Raw genomic sequence first — 16,248 nt, 5'->3', positions numbered from 1 at the left:
TGTATAGGTATCCATGTCCCAACAACCTCCAACTTTATTCAGTTTAAAGAGGGTTAGGATTCACGTTGCATCTCTGAGTCCACATGATGACCACACTGGAGATTCTAGATCTTATTGTTTGATATATTATAATGGAGGGAGAATCTCGGTCTCTAGTGCCTCAGGGTATGCAATTCTTGACTGACAATCTCCTGTCCTTTTCTACCAGTTTATTGATTGTGTGAGGGATTTCCTTTGGTGATATAGGTGACTGATAATAAGGTGAATGAATACCTATAGACTTCTGGGTCAGTCATTCTCAAAATGTGGCCCAAGATCAGCAGCTTCAGCTTCACCTAAGAATGTCACAAATACAAATTCTAAGACCCCAACCAAGATCTTCTGAGTAAGATACTCTGGGAGTGGGACCAGTGGTCTGTTCTGTCACGGTCCCCCAGTAGACTCCAGGAGATGCTGGGATGTATCAAGAACCACTAGTCTCACCCTTGAAACCACCTTTATCTGTAATGATACCACAGATGACCAGGGAAATCCTGCTAGGAATCTACTTCATATCTTTACCAGGTAAGAGATGTTAAAATGGTGTTTCACAAACTTCCATGATAACAAGAGTCATAAGGCAGAACGTGGTAAAAATCATTCTCAGCTTTCACCTCTACTCTCTGATTCATGCCTTCTGGGGGCAGAGTTGGGGAAGCTGGGTTTTTAACCAGAGTTTCATGTTAAAATCTTATCTGTGATGTTTAGGAAACTATTCTTTTTTTTAATTTATTTTTTTTTATTGAAGAATAATTGCTTTACAGAATGTTGTTGTTTTCTGTCAAACCTCAACATGAATCAGCCATAAATATACATGTATCTCCTCCCTTTTGAACCTCCCTCCCATTTCCTTCCCCATCCTACCCCTCTAGGTTGAAACAGAGCCCCTATTTGAGTTAGGAAACTGTTCTTGAAGGTGGGAGTGGGGGCTGTGGGCTGAGTGGAATTTTCCCACCTGACATGTTGGAGATGAGCGTTGAGGAGTCAGGAGCTGTCAGAAGAACCGATAATGATCAATTTTTCATTCTTTTTGGCTCCATGAAGTGGAAAAACACAGCTCCGGAGTCTTTACAGGAGCCTCATGGAATGCCTCTACTGGCATCTTCATTTGTCCCTGGAAATCTCAGATAGGTGCAGTCATAGCCTCTGTGTCTCTTGTCTTCGTTTCCCTGGAGTCCTGAGCCTTTGCATGATGGGAAAATGAGAAGGTCCTCGTTCCCATGTGTCAGCCACTCTGAGCAGCCTTCTTTCGACTCCTTACCATCTGGGGCATTTACTCCTGTGTATCCTTTTGTTCGGACTGCCACTCTTTTTCAGGGAGGTCTCCAGCCTCCCTTGATAATAGTCCTGTGATGAAAGAGTTTTTACCCACTAGAAACTTTCCATCACTCTAAAGTCCAAAATCCTAATGCAGCCTGGTCTTGCCCACTGGGCTCAGGTAGAGACCTCTTTACAAACACTAAAGACTGAATTCAGAAAACTAAGATCATGGCATCCAGGCACATCAATTCATGGAAAATAGATGGGGAAACAGTGAGAGACTTTATTTTTGGGGGCTCCAAAATCACTGAAGATGGTGACTGTGGCCATGAAATTAAAAGATGCTTACTCCTTGGAAGGAAAGTTATGACCAACCTAGACAGCATATTAAAAAGCAGAGACATTACTTTGCCAACAAAGGTCCATCTCGTCAAAATTATGGTTTTTCCAGTGTCATGTATAGATGTGAGAGTTGGACTATAAAGAAAGCTGAGTGCCAAAGAATTGATGCTTTTGAACTTTTTGGTGTTGGAGAAGACTCTTGAGAGTCCCTTAGGCTGCAAGGAGATCCAACCAGTCCATCCTAAAGGAAATCAGTCCTGAGTGTTCATTGGAAGGACTGATGTCGAAGCTGGAACTCTAATACTTTGGCCACCTGATGGGAAGAACTGATTCATTTGAAGACCCTGATGCTGGGAAAGATTGAAGGCAGGAGGAGAAGGGGACGACAGAGGATGAGATGGTTGGATGGCATCCACGACTCAATGGACATGAGTTTGAGTAAACTCCGGGAGTTGGTGATGGACAGGGAGGCCCGATGTACTGTGGTCCTTGGGGTCACAAAAAGTTGGACACGACTGAGTGACTGAACTGAACTGTGGCAACTTAGGTGGAAAGGGTGATTATTGAAGGGTTTTTAGGGTTCATAGAAATGACAAGAGGAGGAAGAGCAGATGTAGAAAAAAGTGATAGCCAGGGACAGATAACCACCAAAGACTGCAGCACAAGGTACTGCAGACGTGTGTGGGCTGGCCTGCTCAGGTGGCAACGGTGATGACTATGCCCTCTATCCCCACATAAGTGCATCATTCTCTCAAGACCCAAATTGATTGCTGAAATTGATTACCAACTTGCAGAGCCCAGTCCATGTGTCAGTGTCCTACTGACAGAACGAGAACTGTTTTGTTTCTCCTTGTCTAGTGAGGGATGGGTGTTTCTCCCCAGGACTCCACTTAATAGGAGTTTCTCAAATATCAGACTGAGGGTGATAGGAAAAGGAGGCTGGTTGTCCCAGAAGCAGAAACAGTGTCTACTATGCAGATGCTCCTGCTTTGGACAACACAAAAATTTGGGAGGAAAAAAGTTACGCAATTTTAAAGGCTTCCTTGAAATCAATGGTAGCAAATGGTCTTCCCTTCTCTTTCCTTTCCTTCCTTTCCTGTCCGATTTTTCTCTCTCTTCTGACCCATGTCTGTCTTCTTGTATGGGCAGCAATGTTCTATTGCTCAGTATTAGACAAGTTCTAAATCCTTGGAGGTAAAGGTAGAAAAGTAATATTCTGAACGGTGAGAAAGGAAATTAGAAATTATATTCATGGAAGTTGCTGAATTAAAACTACCAAGAGTTTATTATCTTGTTTATGGATCAATTTGTGGTCCTTTTTGTCATTCCACAGCATACTAATATTCATTTTAAAAATAAGTCCTTAGCAAACACACTGTATAATACAATACTAATAGTAGAATCTAGGTTTGCGTGTATGGGTGCTTACTGTAACATTCTTTCAAATTTGTTGTGTGTTTGAAATTTTCATTAAAAGTTACAGATAACCAACAAGGACCTACTGTTTAGCACAGACTGTGTGTGTTCAGTTGCTCCGTTGTGTCTGACTCTTTATGACCCTATGGACTGTAGCCCACCAGGCTTCCCTGGTGGCTCAGCTGGTAAAGAACTTGCATGCCAATGCAGAAGACATGGGTTCGATCCCTGGGTCACTATAGAGCTGAGTCACTGGGCTATACACCTGAAACTAACATCATGTTGTAAGTCAGCTATACGAATACAATGCAAACACAGAAGTCGCTCAGTCGTGTCCAACTCTTTGCAACCCCATAGACTATACAGTTCATGGAATTCTCCAGGCCAGAATACTGGAGTGAGTAGCCTTTCCCTTCTCCAGGGGATCTTCCCAACCTAGGGATCGAACCCAGGTCTCCCGCATGGCAGGCAGATTCTTTACCAGCTGAGCCACCAGGGAAGCCCCAAATCAGCTATATTTCCATTTAACCTAGAATTTTCCCTAGGAATATTTCTGTTTTTTATTTAATCCAGAATAATTGTGGAGAAGGCTTATATAGAAATACATTCATTTCAGCTCTATTTGTAATAGCTTTCAAATTAGAAACAATCTAAATGGGATGAATATATGATGTGCACACTTTGTGGTATACTATGCTTACAAAGCATTTAAAGTTTGTTTGTTAAAAACTGAAGTGAAAAAAGAACAGTGCATAAAATCTAATCATAATTACATGGAGTAAATTAAAGGAACACAATCTACCAACAGAAAATAGAGGAATTGGACACTCAACATTCTTCCAGGGCTTTCTTTTAGGTGAGGATTATTGATGATTAAATTTAAAACACATTTTTGTTGGTCATCTCATGCATTTCTTTAATTCCCTTAATTTTCAGTCAGAACATGCATATATTTCTTTATACAAAATAAAATATGCTTCTGTTAACAATAACAAGAAAATGCCCTTCCTGGGGCATGGGCTTTGTGTGCTTCACTTTGCACTGGAGTCTCCTGAAGTGGCCACTGTCTTGCTGAGATCACTGTGAGGTCACCAACATCCTGGGAATCAAATTCAGTAGGCATGTCCTCCTCTCATCTTACTAAACCCTCCAGCAAAATGTAATATGGTTCATCAGTCTTTCTTGACACCTTGTCTACCATTTTATGAAACACTACTCTCTCCTGGGAACAAGCTTGTTTCTCTGCACACTCTTTACACTTGTCTTCTCTGTTTTCTTCAATTGTTTCCCCTCTCCTGCTTAAGCTCTAAATATTAGCATGTGTACATGCTCAGATGCCAAGTCCTGTCTGATTCTTTGCGACGCCACGGATGGTAGCCCACCAGGCTCCTCTGTCCATGGGATTCTCCAGGCAAGAATACTGGAGTGAGTTACCATTTCCTCCTCCAGGGGATCTTCCCAACATAGGAGACTGCACCCATGTTGCCTGTGTCTCCTGCCATGACAGGCAGATTCTTCACCATGGAGCCACCTGGGATGCCTGAATGTTAGCATTCCCTTCTATTTAAAACCTAGTTACTAAAGGACCCCATCAACTCCCCCCTCTGTCCTGACACCTTGTTGGTTTATGGCTTCAACTCACCTTTTCTTGGGATTGCTAGTCTAACTGTATACTTGACAGCTCCATTCAAATCTCTCTCAGATATTAGAAACTTATGTCCAAAATGGTATTCTTTATTTGCCATTCTAACGTGGAAATGAAATGAAGATCAATGTGTCGACTGATATAGTCATGCATGCATGCATGCTAAGTTACTTCAGTCGTGTCTGACTCTTTGAGACCCTGTGGACAATAACCCTCCAGCCTTCTCTGTCCATGGGATTCTCTAGTCAAGAATACTGGGGTGGGTTGCCATGCTGTCCTCCAGGGGATCTTCCCGACTCTGGGAGCAAACCCAGGTCTCCTGCTTTGCAGGACATTAGCACAACCTGTAAATCAACTATACTTCAATAATAAAAGAGTATACTTTAGAGTCTGTATATTAAAAATAAATTTACAAAAGTCACATGTTGTTTACAATGCATGCACCTCACTTTGGACATGGTTTAACCAAAGTTGTCTCACAAGTTAAGCATATTGAATGGTGTCACGTGATGGGAATTGGGAGAGCAAGTTTGTGACCCTTTATCTCTCACCATCCTCACCAGCACATTGTTCTGGAGGAGGGCAGATTGCTTCCTTTTTTTTTTCCTTTTTTTAATTTTTCTGATCATCCCCACCACTTCTCTGAGCTGCATTCTCTTCTCCTGTAAATAAGGCACAACTGGTAAGACACAGGAGAGAAATGGAAGCATAGTGATTTGCATACTCTAATTAAACTGCGGTATCAAGAGCCTGCTTTCTTAGGTTACACTGGGATGGAAACAAAAATGTGCCTTTCATTCAGAGTTTGGAGCACTATCCCCGGGACCTGGAATGAATAAAATAGGCCAGGAAGGCTTGTGTGCCTTACAGTCTTGATGCAGCTGGTGTGCTACGGGGCTCAAGGGCAGGGCACCCGCGTCACGGTCCTTAGTGGACTGGCCTTTATCTCAGGTAAGTGGGGCCTTTCCGCTTGGCTCTCTTCCCGACAGGTGTGCAGAGAAAGATGAGAGCTTGGCCCATGGGTGAATGATTGCTTTTCATCCACGGAGTTCATTTTCATATTTGAAATGCTGCATGACCTGGTGGATGGAGCCCTGAATTGGAAATCCAGGGTCCGTGGACTTTGGAAGATCTTTGCTGCTGACACCGAGGTGAGGGCTTTAACAGCTTAATGCCTGTGTTAACTCAGTCATTATTGTGATTGCTAATTCGTAATAAAAATGCAGAAAATGTACCCAGGGTTTAAGTTTAGAAAGTGCTTTCACACACAGAGGTTAACCCTTTTCAGCTTTGGGTTCGCATCAGCAAAGAATGGCTGAGTGGCTTCCGGCGTCCAGTTTTATAGGAACCTGGAGAGCTCTTAGGTGTTTTGTTCTTCCTTCCCTCCATATTCATTCTGTAAAGATACTTTAGGTAATGAAGCAGATTTGATCCTGGACCGCATGCCTTCCTGAATCATAGAATTTGAGACCTGGCTTTTTCTTTTTCTTCTTTTCTTTTTTCAGTAAAAAAGAAAAAAACAGTATAAATAAATGAGTTGCTGCTGCTGCTGCTAAGTCACTTCAGTCGTCTCTGACTCTGTGCGACCCCATAGATGGCAGCCCACCAGGCCCCGCCGTCCCTGGGATTCTCCAGGAAAGAACACTGGAGTGGGTTGCCATTTCCTCCTCCAATGCATGAAAGTGAAAAGTGAAAGTGAAGTCGCTCAGTCGTGTCCGACTCGTAGCGACCTCATGGAGCGCAGCCTACCAGGCTCCTCCGTCCATGGGATTTTCCAGGCAAGAGTACTGGAGTGGGGTGCCATTGCCTTCTCCCAAATAAATGAGTTAGTGAGGTCCAAAGAGGGGAAGAGAGTAGGTAAAGGTCACTCAGCCTGTAAATTACATCCTTAGAAAATGAGGGCTGAAGCCTGGGAAATATCACCTTCTGGGACCTAAATGTGATTACGTGTGTGAAAGGGGCTGGATTACTTTGCATCTGTCCCAAGAGTGAGGGGGGAGATATAGAGGCAATTTAGGAGGTGCTTTCGATTCTTTGGGGTCAGTAAAGTGATTGCAAAATGGTGGTTGATGAGACATAAAAAGAAAGTAAAAATGGAGACATGATTACAATTGGGGTGATAGGTTAAAATTTAAGTTAAGCACACTGAAATGGAAATAAATTAAAATAAAGTATTGATCTTTTTAAAATAACTTCCCAGGTGGTGCAAGTGGTAAAGAAGAATGAAAGAATGCTTTGCTTCAGTGTATCCGACTCGTTGCTACCTCATGGACTGTAGCCCGCCAGGCTCCTCTGTCCATGGGTTTCTCGAGGTGTGCACACTGGAGTGGGTTGCCACGCCTTACTCAAGGGGATCTTCTAGATGCAGGGATCCAACCCACATCTTTCACTATCTCCAGCATTGGCAGATGGTTCTTTTCCACTAGCTGCTGCTGCTACTGCTGTTAAATCACTTCAGCGGAGTCCGACTCTGTGCGACCCCATAGACGGCAGCCCACCAGGCTCCCCTGTCCCTGGGATTCTCCAGGCAAGAACACCGGAGTGGGTTGCCATTTCCTTCTCCAATGCATGAAAGTGAAAAGGGAAAGTGAAGTTGCTCAGTTATCTCCAACTCTTAGCGACCCCATGGACTGCAGCCCACCAGTCTCCTCCATCCATGAGATTCTCCAGGCAAGAGTACTGGCGTGGGCTTCCATTTCCACTAGACCACATAGTAAAGAATCCACCAGCAAGGCAGGAGATGCAGGAGACTTGAGTTTGATTCCTGGGTTGAGAAGATTCCCTGGAGGAGGGTGTGGCAACTCACTCCAGGATGCTTGCCTGAAGTATCCCATGGACAGAGGGGCCTGACAATCACAAAGAGTCAAGCACGACTGAAGTGACTTAACACATGCTAATCTTACAGCTAAATTAGAGCTTGTGAGCCTCATGACCTTGATGACAAATAGATGTTTTCAGTTTTATCCCCAGGGTGGTCCAGCATTGATGTCTTCCTATCCCCCATCATGCATGTGGAAAAGATAGCTATGAATACCAAGTGGCCACATCTCATCTTCTAATACTAGGTAAGAGAGAACCAAGACTCCGGGGAGGTCAACTGACTCCATGGGATGGAGAAAAATTAGGATGGAGTTTGAGCTACAGTGAGTGCCAGAAGATAAGGAAACTTTTTAAAAATGCAAGGGTCATACTGCAAGGACAAAGGAGATAGTTTTAAGAAACTCCTACTTGTCAAGTTATAACAGTTTAAGCATCAAACAAGAATATTAACTATAGCTAATTGGAATGAATTGAGTCTATAAGAAAGCTATGACATTCAAAGATGAAATAAGTTCATTAAAATGTATAAGATGATAATTATAATACAAAAGAAAGGGTGAATGAAATTTTTAAATGCGCTAAAATTGGTAAGGAACTATTGCCATAGATGACATTCTGCTTTTCCAAGTAAATGTAAGTATTACATTTTGTCTTTTTGTTTCTTTACCTAGGAAATAGAAATTACACCTAGAGGAGCAAAGATCTGTGAGCACAAGAGACCACAGGCAAAAATGAGAGTAGAAAGCATGCCAGTAGGTTTCCATGAAAAGAGAGTGAAAGTTAAGTTGCTCAGTCGTGTCTGACTCTTTGCGACCCTATGGACTGTAGCCCACCAGTTTCCTCCATCCATGGAATTTTCCAGGCAAGAGTACTGGAGTGGGTTGCCATTTCCTTCTCCAGAAGATCTTCCTGACTGAGGGATTGAACCCGGGTCTCCCAAATTGCAGCAGACGCTTTACCATCTGAGCCACCAGGGAAGCCCTATGGTTTCCATATAATGGGTCAAATTCAAGAAGACTACCTGATAGGTTAATTCAGCCTCTTATGTCCTAGAGAATGAAATGTCTGCATGAGTCCATCAATTTTCCTGAGATGCAAAACGTGGAGGTTGAGTTAAATTGTAAACTGGAGTTAACTGTCTTATATTAGTTTGCTAGGACTGTTGGAACAAAATACCACAGATGGAGTGGCTTAAACAGAAACTTACTTTCTCATAGTTCTGGAGGCTAGAAATTTGAGATCAAGGTGTCAGCAGGCTTGGTTCCTTCTCAGAGTCATGAGGGAGGAATCTGTCCTAGGAACTTTATTTGACTTAAAGCTGTCTTGCTCTGTTTTTATATTGTCTTCTTTCTGCATACATCTATGTCCCAATTTGAGGGAGTCTCATGGGCTCAGAGGTTAAAGCATCTGCCTGCAATGCGGGAGACCTGGGTTCGATCCCTGGCTCGGGAAGATCCCCTGGAGAAGGAAATGGCCACCCACTCCAGTACTCTTGCCTGGAAAATCCCATGGATGGAGGAGCCTGGTGGGCTACAGTCCCAATTTACTTTCCTTATAAGGACATCGTCATATTGGATTAGAGTCTACCCATATGACCTCGGCTTAATTAAATTATCTCTTTAAAGATGCCATATCCAATTATGGTTTCATTCTGAGATACTGGGGGTTAAGACTTCATAAGAGGAACTTAGGGAGGACATAAGTCAGCTCAATGCCTCCATGACACAGAAATAATGAAGGGAGAGAGCAGAGACAGCAAGTTGCAGGAAAAGACGTGACTGTGGACATTCTGACAAAATGAAACAACCTTGATAAGAAATACCTGCTAGGCTTTCACTCACTCTAGAAGTTCAAACTGTGGCCTTTGGTGTGACTACTAGTGAATTCACTGATAACTCAACGATCTCAGCTGATCAACCATAATCTCTTTGCTTTATGTTCAATACATCTCTGTAACCTGGAAAGATGCAGTAAAATATATTAAAGTATGTGAGTAATGGAGAAATTAGCTAAACCTGTATGATCACTAATTTTCTGCTAGGCTGAGTATGAATATAACAATATATTTTATAAGCATTATGATACTTTGTGAATATCATGTATTTGTGAATACGTTTCTAAGGTATTTGAAGCACTAAAGGAATGTTATACATTAGGTTTATGCTTTTGTTGAGTTAGAGAATTTGATTAAGGTTTGCAATCAACCTTTCAATGTGTAAGATGACTTATAGTTTAAATTTTGATTTACGAATAGATTAAGTCTGTTTAAATATTTAGAGAAAATTTACCTGGTATACTTGTAAGTATAATTACATCGAACATTAAAGAAATAGCAAGTAGTAAATTTGATTGTTTGTACACACAAAAACTTGAAAGTCAACTCCTGAGAAGGTCTCCAAAGTTGGTTGGAGTTGGGAAAAGGTGTGATGTGTGGCATGAACTAATGGCACTTACCTTCAGCCCTCCACTTCCTATGTCCCAGGACTCTTGGCTATTAATTCCAGTATAAATGAGGGAGGCTGACTTTCACTCAAATTTTTTTTTTTGAGTGATATTATATTTATATCACTAACTCTATATCACTAATATTTATATTTATATTACTAACTTTATTTATATCACTAACTTTAAAGTTATATTTATATTTATCTCACTAACTTTAAATATTTATAATATTTATATCACTAAGTTTAAAGTTAATGATATAATTATTAGTAAAATTATATTACTAACTTTATCCTTTTGCAAGATTAAGATCCCTGGTGGCAAATAAAAATGATTTTGCCTCGCTGGAAAATGCTGCGGCTGTTGTATTTCTTAAAGAGATGGGAATTATGGAAGATATCTGTCATCAAAGAGATTTGCATCAAAAGAGTTCCTATAAACACTCACTGACCTTCACTTTCCCTACTTGTGCCCAGATTTCCCCACCACCTTATCTTTGCCTGTTGATACCCTCTCTTCCAGTTTCTCAGAGATGAGCAAAGAATGGGTCTATTCTCCATGAAGAGCTTTACAGTCAGAGTATGTCACTGGCCAGAGTCTGCTGTTAATAAGAAAATTGATTTGATAAATTGAATTCATTAAACATGTGTGTGATTCAAGATATTACTAAAGTATCACATTATAATTTACATTTAAAAATAGGGTTATAGGGGAGGCCAGGGCTTAATTTGAAGACATTATCTGAGTACTAGGCATGAATTTAAATCTGCTTTATTAAATAACTCCGTGTCCCCATGACTGCTACATACCAGGTCCCTGATTTTAGTCACAGCATCACTGTTCATGGGAAACATACTCCATAGAAATTAATACCAGTAGTTATCAGTTTTGGGGTACCTCTTTCAGTACTAGTTTTTATTTTGCATTCATCAAATATGAAATATTCCCTCTACCCCATGGTCTGTGTGTTATTTGCCACAAGGTGATAATCAGAGACTAAAAAATGTTAAGGTATTTCTGGTAGTAATATCTGCATAGAGCTGAAATTAAAAATTTAGCCTTCTGGGTATACATCTAGGGGCTTCCCTAGTAGCTCAGTGGGTAAAGAATCCACCTTCAATGTGGGAGACCTGGGTTCGATCCCTGGGTTGGAAAGATCCCCTGGAGAAGGGAAAGGCTACCCACTCCAATATTCTGGGCTGGAGAATTCCACGGACTGTATAGTTCATGGGGTTGCAAAGAGTCAGACACGGCTGAGCTACTTTCATTTACAGGGTGTCCATCTAGTTCACTTCTGACTAAGATTCAATGTTGCTTTACTCCTTGACTTTTAGTTTACCATTTGTGAAATACACATAATGATGCTTGTCTGTGAGAGCTTTGTGAGGTCCAATAATATTGACATAAAATTGGTATAATGAGAAGGCCTCCTTCCTTGGTGAGGTCCAGGGTGGTTGGGTACTTTCAACCTTCCAATGCACTCTTCCCCAAGAACTTCAGTTTTGAAAACACTTCTGTTTAAAGTTATATTTGTATTGTATTAATATTTATACATTCATGAATACTAGAAGTGAGGTCTTTCCTGTCTCAGTCTAGATGGGGCACAATGTGGATGGATGATTATATGGGTACCCTCTTCCCTTTCAACTTGGTTTTGGATCAGAATCTAGGTTTGCCATTGTTCAGAGTAGGGTTACCAGATTAAGGATATGGACTGTCCTGTTACATGCAAATTTCAGGTAGATGATAATTCATTTTGTTATAAGTATGTCCTAATATTTGTATGTAACATTTGGGATTTTATACTTTTACAAGAACTAATTTGTTATTTATTTGAAATTCAAATGTGACTGGGCATCCTGTATTTTATCTACCAGCCCTAATCATAAATTCAGCTTTTACCAAAGTCAGGCCCTTCCCAGGCAGAGAACTGACATGTCAGCAATTAACAGGCTGATAGACAGAATTTGGGGCAGGAACTGAGGGTGAGTCTCAAAGGTAAAGAGAAAGAAAAGACAGGTGCAAAGGAGGAGGTCAGACATCCCCAGGCCCCTGGAGGACTTGGCCCTCTTACAGGAGGACACTGTCTTCCCCCACCTGATATTGGCCTGTTTTCCTTCTTTCATTTCTCTAAAACAAGCAGTTTTGCTTTTGTGCTCACCTTACATTTGAGGAACTTCTAGATTGATCTCAATTTTTTTCTCTTATGTTGTCACACATATTCATAGTACACTGAAAGGCCTTCCCTGATGGCTCAGTGGTAAAGAATCTGCCTGCAGTGCAGGAGATGGGGGTTTGATCCCTGGGTTGGGAAGATCCCTTGAAGAAGGGAATGTCTACCCACTCCAGTGTTCTTGCCTGAAAAATCCCATGGACAGAGGAACCTGGCAGGCTATAGTCCATGGGGTCACAAAAGAGTCAGATACAACTTAGAGACTAAACCACCGCCCCCAAAGTGTGCAAAGAAATTTTTCTATTTCTTATTTAGTCCTTCTATTCTACTGGGTTATGGAAGATAATCTAAATTTAAATTACCTGGAAAATTAAATCTTATCCAATAATTTAGATTATTTGGAATCCCCCCTTAGGGGATAATGGATTTCCATGGAGTTAAAAATGCATTCTTTTGTATTATTTCCCTCTTTCCCCTGTGTGCTTAGGACATAGTGGGTATTCATTAGTATCTGTTGAAAAAATGGACAGTACCTCATTTATCTACACCCGCATCCATAAATGATACATCAACTGTAATAATAAATGTATATGTAGCTGCTGTGAATGGTGCATTGCTATATTATTTCTAACTTTTGAAGTGTCCTGTTACAATTCATAAATAGAGAAGCAAGGGTTCAGATGAGTTAATTTTGCCTGAGGTCACACAGATTAAATGTTAATAATAGCAGAGCTGAGAATAGACCCAGATATGTCAAACCTTAAAGTTTTCTATTCTATTCTATTGCCTTTCAAACAACAAAAATAGTGTGTGAGTTTTACAAGGTGCTTTGATGTACTTTGGGAAATGTAAGGCGGATTGAAAAGAACTCTTGATTTGGTGTCAAAATACATGGATCTAAGCCAGGGTTTCTTAACCTTGGCACTACGAACATTTTAGTCTGGACAGTTCTTTTCTGTAGGGGATTGTATTTGTGTATGGCAGGATGTTTAATAGCATCCCTGGCCTCTGCCCACTAGATGCCAAAAGCATAATCCCTCTAATGTGACAATTCCCAATCTCTGAACATCTCTAAATGTCCCCTGGAGGCAAAATTACCCTTGGTTGAGAACTAGGGGTTTAAAGTGATAGTTAACCACTTCTGAGATTCTGGTCAGTTCATTTTATTTCTCTGAGCTCAGTTGCCTCCATGTGGGACACGAATTATACTTTCACCTGCACCATCAACCTCATGAGGTCAGTGCATAGTTCCAGTGAAATCAGAGGAAACCACATTGAGGAAGGATCTATTATATGTGAGACATCCCACTAAGCTTCATCTTTTCTTGCTCAGTCTACCCACAACCTGTGAATACTGGTCTTGTCTCCATTTTACATATGCAGAAAGAGACTTTCAGAGAAGTATGGTAACATGTTCAACTTTATAGATTCAGCAAACAAGAGAGAGTAGAATTAAATGTAGGTTAATCTTAAAAAAAAAAAAAATGTGTATTGAAAAACTCTGAAGCCGTTTGTCAACTCTAACCTATGGGACATGTGGAAAATTTGACAGGTCATTTCACTTGTTTATTGGTCAATATTATTGCTTTGTGATACAGCAAACAACCACAGAATTATTTCTCTTTTGCTTAGCCAGGCAATAAGAGTGGGAAGGAAACTGGTAATATCAGTACATGCCCCAATCTGTAAAAGTTGAATAGACATTCCTTAATTTCCTTTGTGACTATGAAAATGAAAGTTCTTTCTTCACAGAGAGGAAACAACCCAGACATCATAAAAGAAATACCGATATAGCCACTTCTTAAGATGAAAAGATAACATTTTATTCACATGACAGAGTAGGCAATGCTCAACCCTTGAATCTATCAAATCAGTATAATTTCTTGGAGGATCAGCACTTTCAAGCTTTTAGGATTTAACTGCTTTTAATGGCTTTCAGTAATTATACTGTTATCATCATTTTAAAATAAGTGTAATTGGTACGCTCTTCAGGGATTGAACAGGAAAACGTGGTATTGTTTTTGCCAGAGAGAGAAAGAGAGAGATTGATTACTGGAGGAAGGAAGAAAGGAATGAAGGGAAAAAGGAAGAAGAAAAAACCATTGCAAGAAATTACAGGTAAGGAAGCTATAAACCAACATCTTTTTCTTTGCAGAAGGAAAAAGTGTGCTGAAAGTGATGACAATTTGTAAATAACTGTCCTTTGGCCCCCCTGGAGATACTAATTCAGCTGCAGCCACTGCCTTGGTCTCCCCCACTTTCCCAGAGCCTCTGGGGGACAAAGTGTGGCTGTGTCCCCAAGGATCATCTCCAGGGCTGCCATTCACTCACAGGAAGAGGCTAGAATAGATCTGAGTTTGCCTTCTCAAAGGAACTTCATGCAGCTTGGGGACCTTCTCCCTTCTGTGGTTTTTGAAAGCTGTGGTGGAGGCTTGATTCCCTTGTTGTTTAGTCGCTGAGTTGTGTCTCTTTTGTGGCCCCATGGACTGTAGCCTCTGTCCATGGGATTTCCTAGGCAAGAATATTGGAGTTGGCTGCCATTTCTTCTTCTAGGGGATCTTCCTGACCCAGGGATGGAACCCTTATCTCCTGCATTGGCAGGTGTATTCTTTTCTGCTGAGCCACCAGTGAAGTCCTTAATTTCATTGAGTGAGTGCATGAGTGAAGTTGCTCAGTCATGTCTGATTCTTTGCAATCCCATGGACTGTAGCCTAACAGGTTCCTCCATCCATGGAATTTTCCAGCCAAGAGTACTGGAGTGGGTTGCCAGTTCCTTCTCCAGGGGATCTTCCCAACCCAGGATCGAACCCAGGTCTCCCTCATTGCAGGCAGATGCTTTATCATCTGAGCCACCAGGGAAGCCCTGGTGATTCCATTACCTAAACCTGATTGCCTTTCTCTGCTGCTGCAAGGCAGCTTGAACATGATAAAGTCCTATTGTTTTACATTAGAAAGAAAGTGTCCCCTTCCATTATTTCATTCAAGCCTCTAATCCAGTCTTTTACTTAGTCAGGATGGGGGTGAGTTATTTCCTGTCTGGAAGAACATTCTGGAGCCAAAAGAGATGGTAGTGAGTTTATGGAGGGAATGTATGGCTCCTGGTGGGAGAGGTGGCTTCACCCGGCCTTCTGGAACCTTTCAAGAGTCAGAGAACTCAGACCTACCAGGGACACAGAAACTTCAGTTTGCAAGATTTTTTTAAAAAATTATTATATTTCTTTCCCTTCTTGGTCCAGATCACTTCTGCTTTTCGTTGACTGTGATTGGTTTAGCCAGATGCAGCAGTCACGTGTTCTGTAGTAGAAATCAGAATGATACCTAGGATGTGGACTTAGTTTCTGCTCCCTCACTAATTAGCTTTGTGATTTTAGGCAAACAGTTTCCCTTTCTGGGCCTATATTTCTTACAAACACTATGAAGAAGATATTGTAACTTTGCCACTGAAATTAAAACACGCTTACTCCTTGGAAGGAAAGTTATGACCAACCTAGATAGCATATTGAAAAGCAGAGACATTACTTTGCCAACAAAGGTCCGTCTAGTCAAGGCTATGGTTTTTCCAGTGGTCGTGTATGGATGTGAGAGTTGGACTGTGAAGAAAGCTGAGTGCCGAAGAATTGATGCTTTTGAATTGTGGTGTTGGAGAAGAGTCTTGAGAGTCCCTTGGACTGCAAGGAGATCCAACCAGTCCATTCTGAAGGAAATAAGCCCTGGGATTTCTTTGGAAAGAATGATACTAAAGCTGAAACTCCAGTACTTTGGCCATCTCATGCAAAGAGTTGACTCATTGGAAAAGACTCTGATGTTGGGAAGGATTGGGGGCAGGAGGAGAAGGGGACGACAGAGGATGAGATGGCTGGATGGCATCACTGACTTGATGGACGTGAGTCTGAGTGAACTCCAGGAGTTGGTGATGGACAGGGAGGCCTGGAGTGCTGTGATTCATGGGGTCACAAAGAGTTGGACACGACTGAGCGACTGAACTGAACTGAACTGAAAATGCAGGAGACCTGGGTTGGATCCCTAGGTCAGGAAGATCCTTTGGAGAAGAGAATGGCAACCCATTCCAGTATTCTTGCCTAGAGAATCCCATGGACAGAGGAGCCTG

General features: G+C 41.5%; 1 protein-coding gene across 4 annotated transcripts in view; it reads left to right on the top strand.

The window, feature by feature from the left end:
• LOC112586144 (opioid growth factor receptor-like) overlaps window positions 1–16,248 on the top strand; it is a 46,746-nt gene that overhangs the window by 19,242 nt on the left and 11,256 nt on the right. The window contains exons 3-5 of one of the 4 annotated variants that reach the window (XR_006552136.2): window positions 5,692–5,853; window positions 7,661–7,767; window positions 14,169–14,258. The gene's annotated coding sequence lies outside the window, so the exon portion shown is untranslated. Of the gene's footprint in view, window positions 1–5,691; window positions 5,854–7,660; window positions 7,768–8,193; window positions 8,327–14,132; window positions 14,259–16,248 lie in introns of those variants that run through there. The other 3 variants (XR_003110519.3, XR_006552137.1, XR_006552135.1) reach the window with 3 other exon arrangements.

Source organism: Bubalus bubalis, chromosome 7 (assembly GCF_019923935.1).
Source record: "Bubalus bubalis isolate 160015118507 breed Murrah chromosome 7, NDDB_SH_1, whole genome shotgun sequence".
Lineage (NCBI taxonomy): Eukaryota > Metazoa > Chordata > Mammalia > Artiodactyla > Bovidae > Bubalus > Bubalus bubalis.
This window is presented reverse-complemented; position numbering and strand designations above follow the sequence as displayed.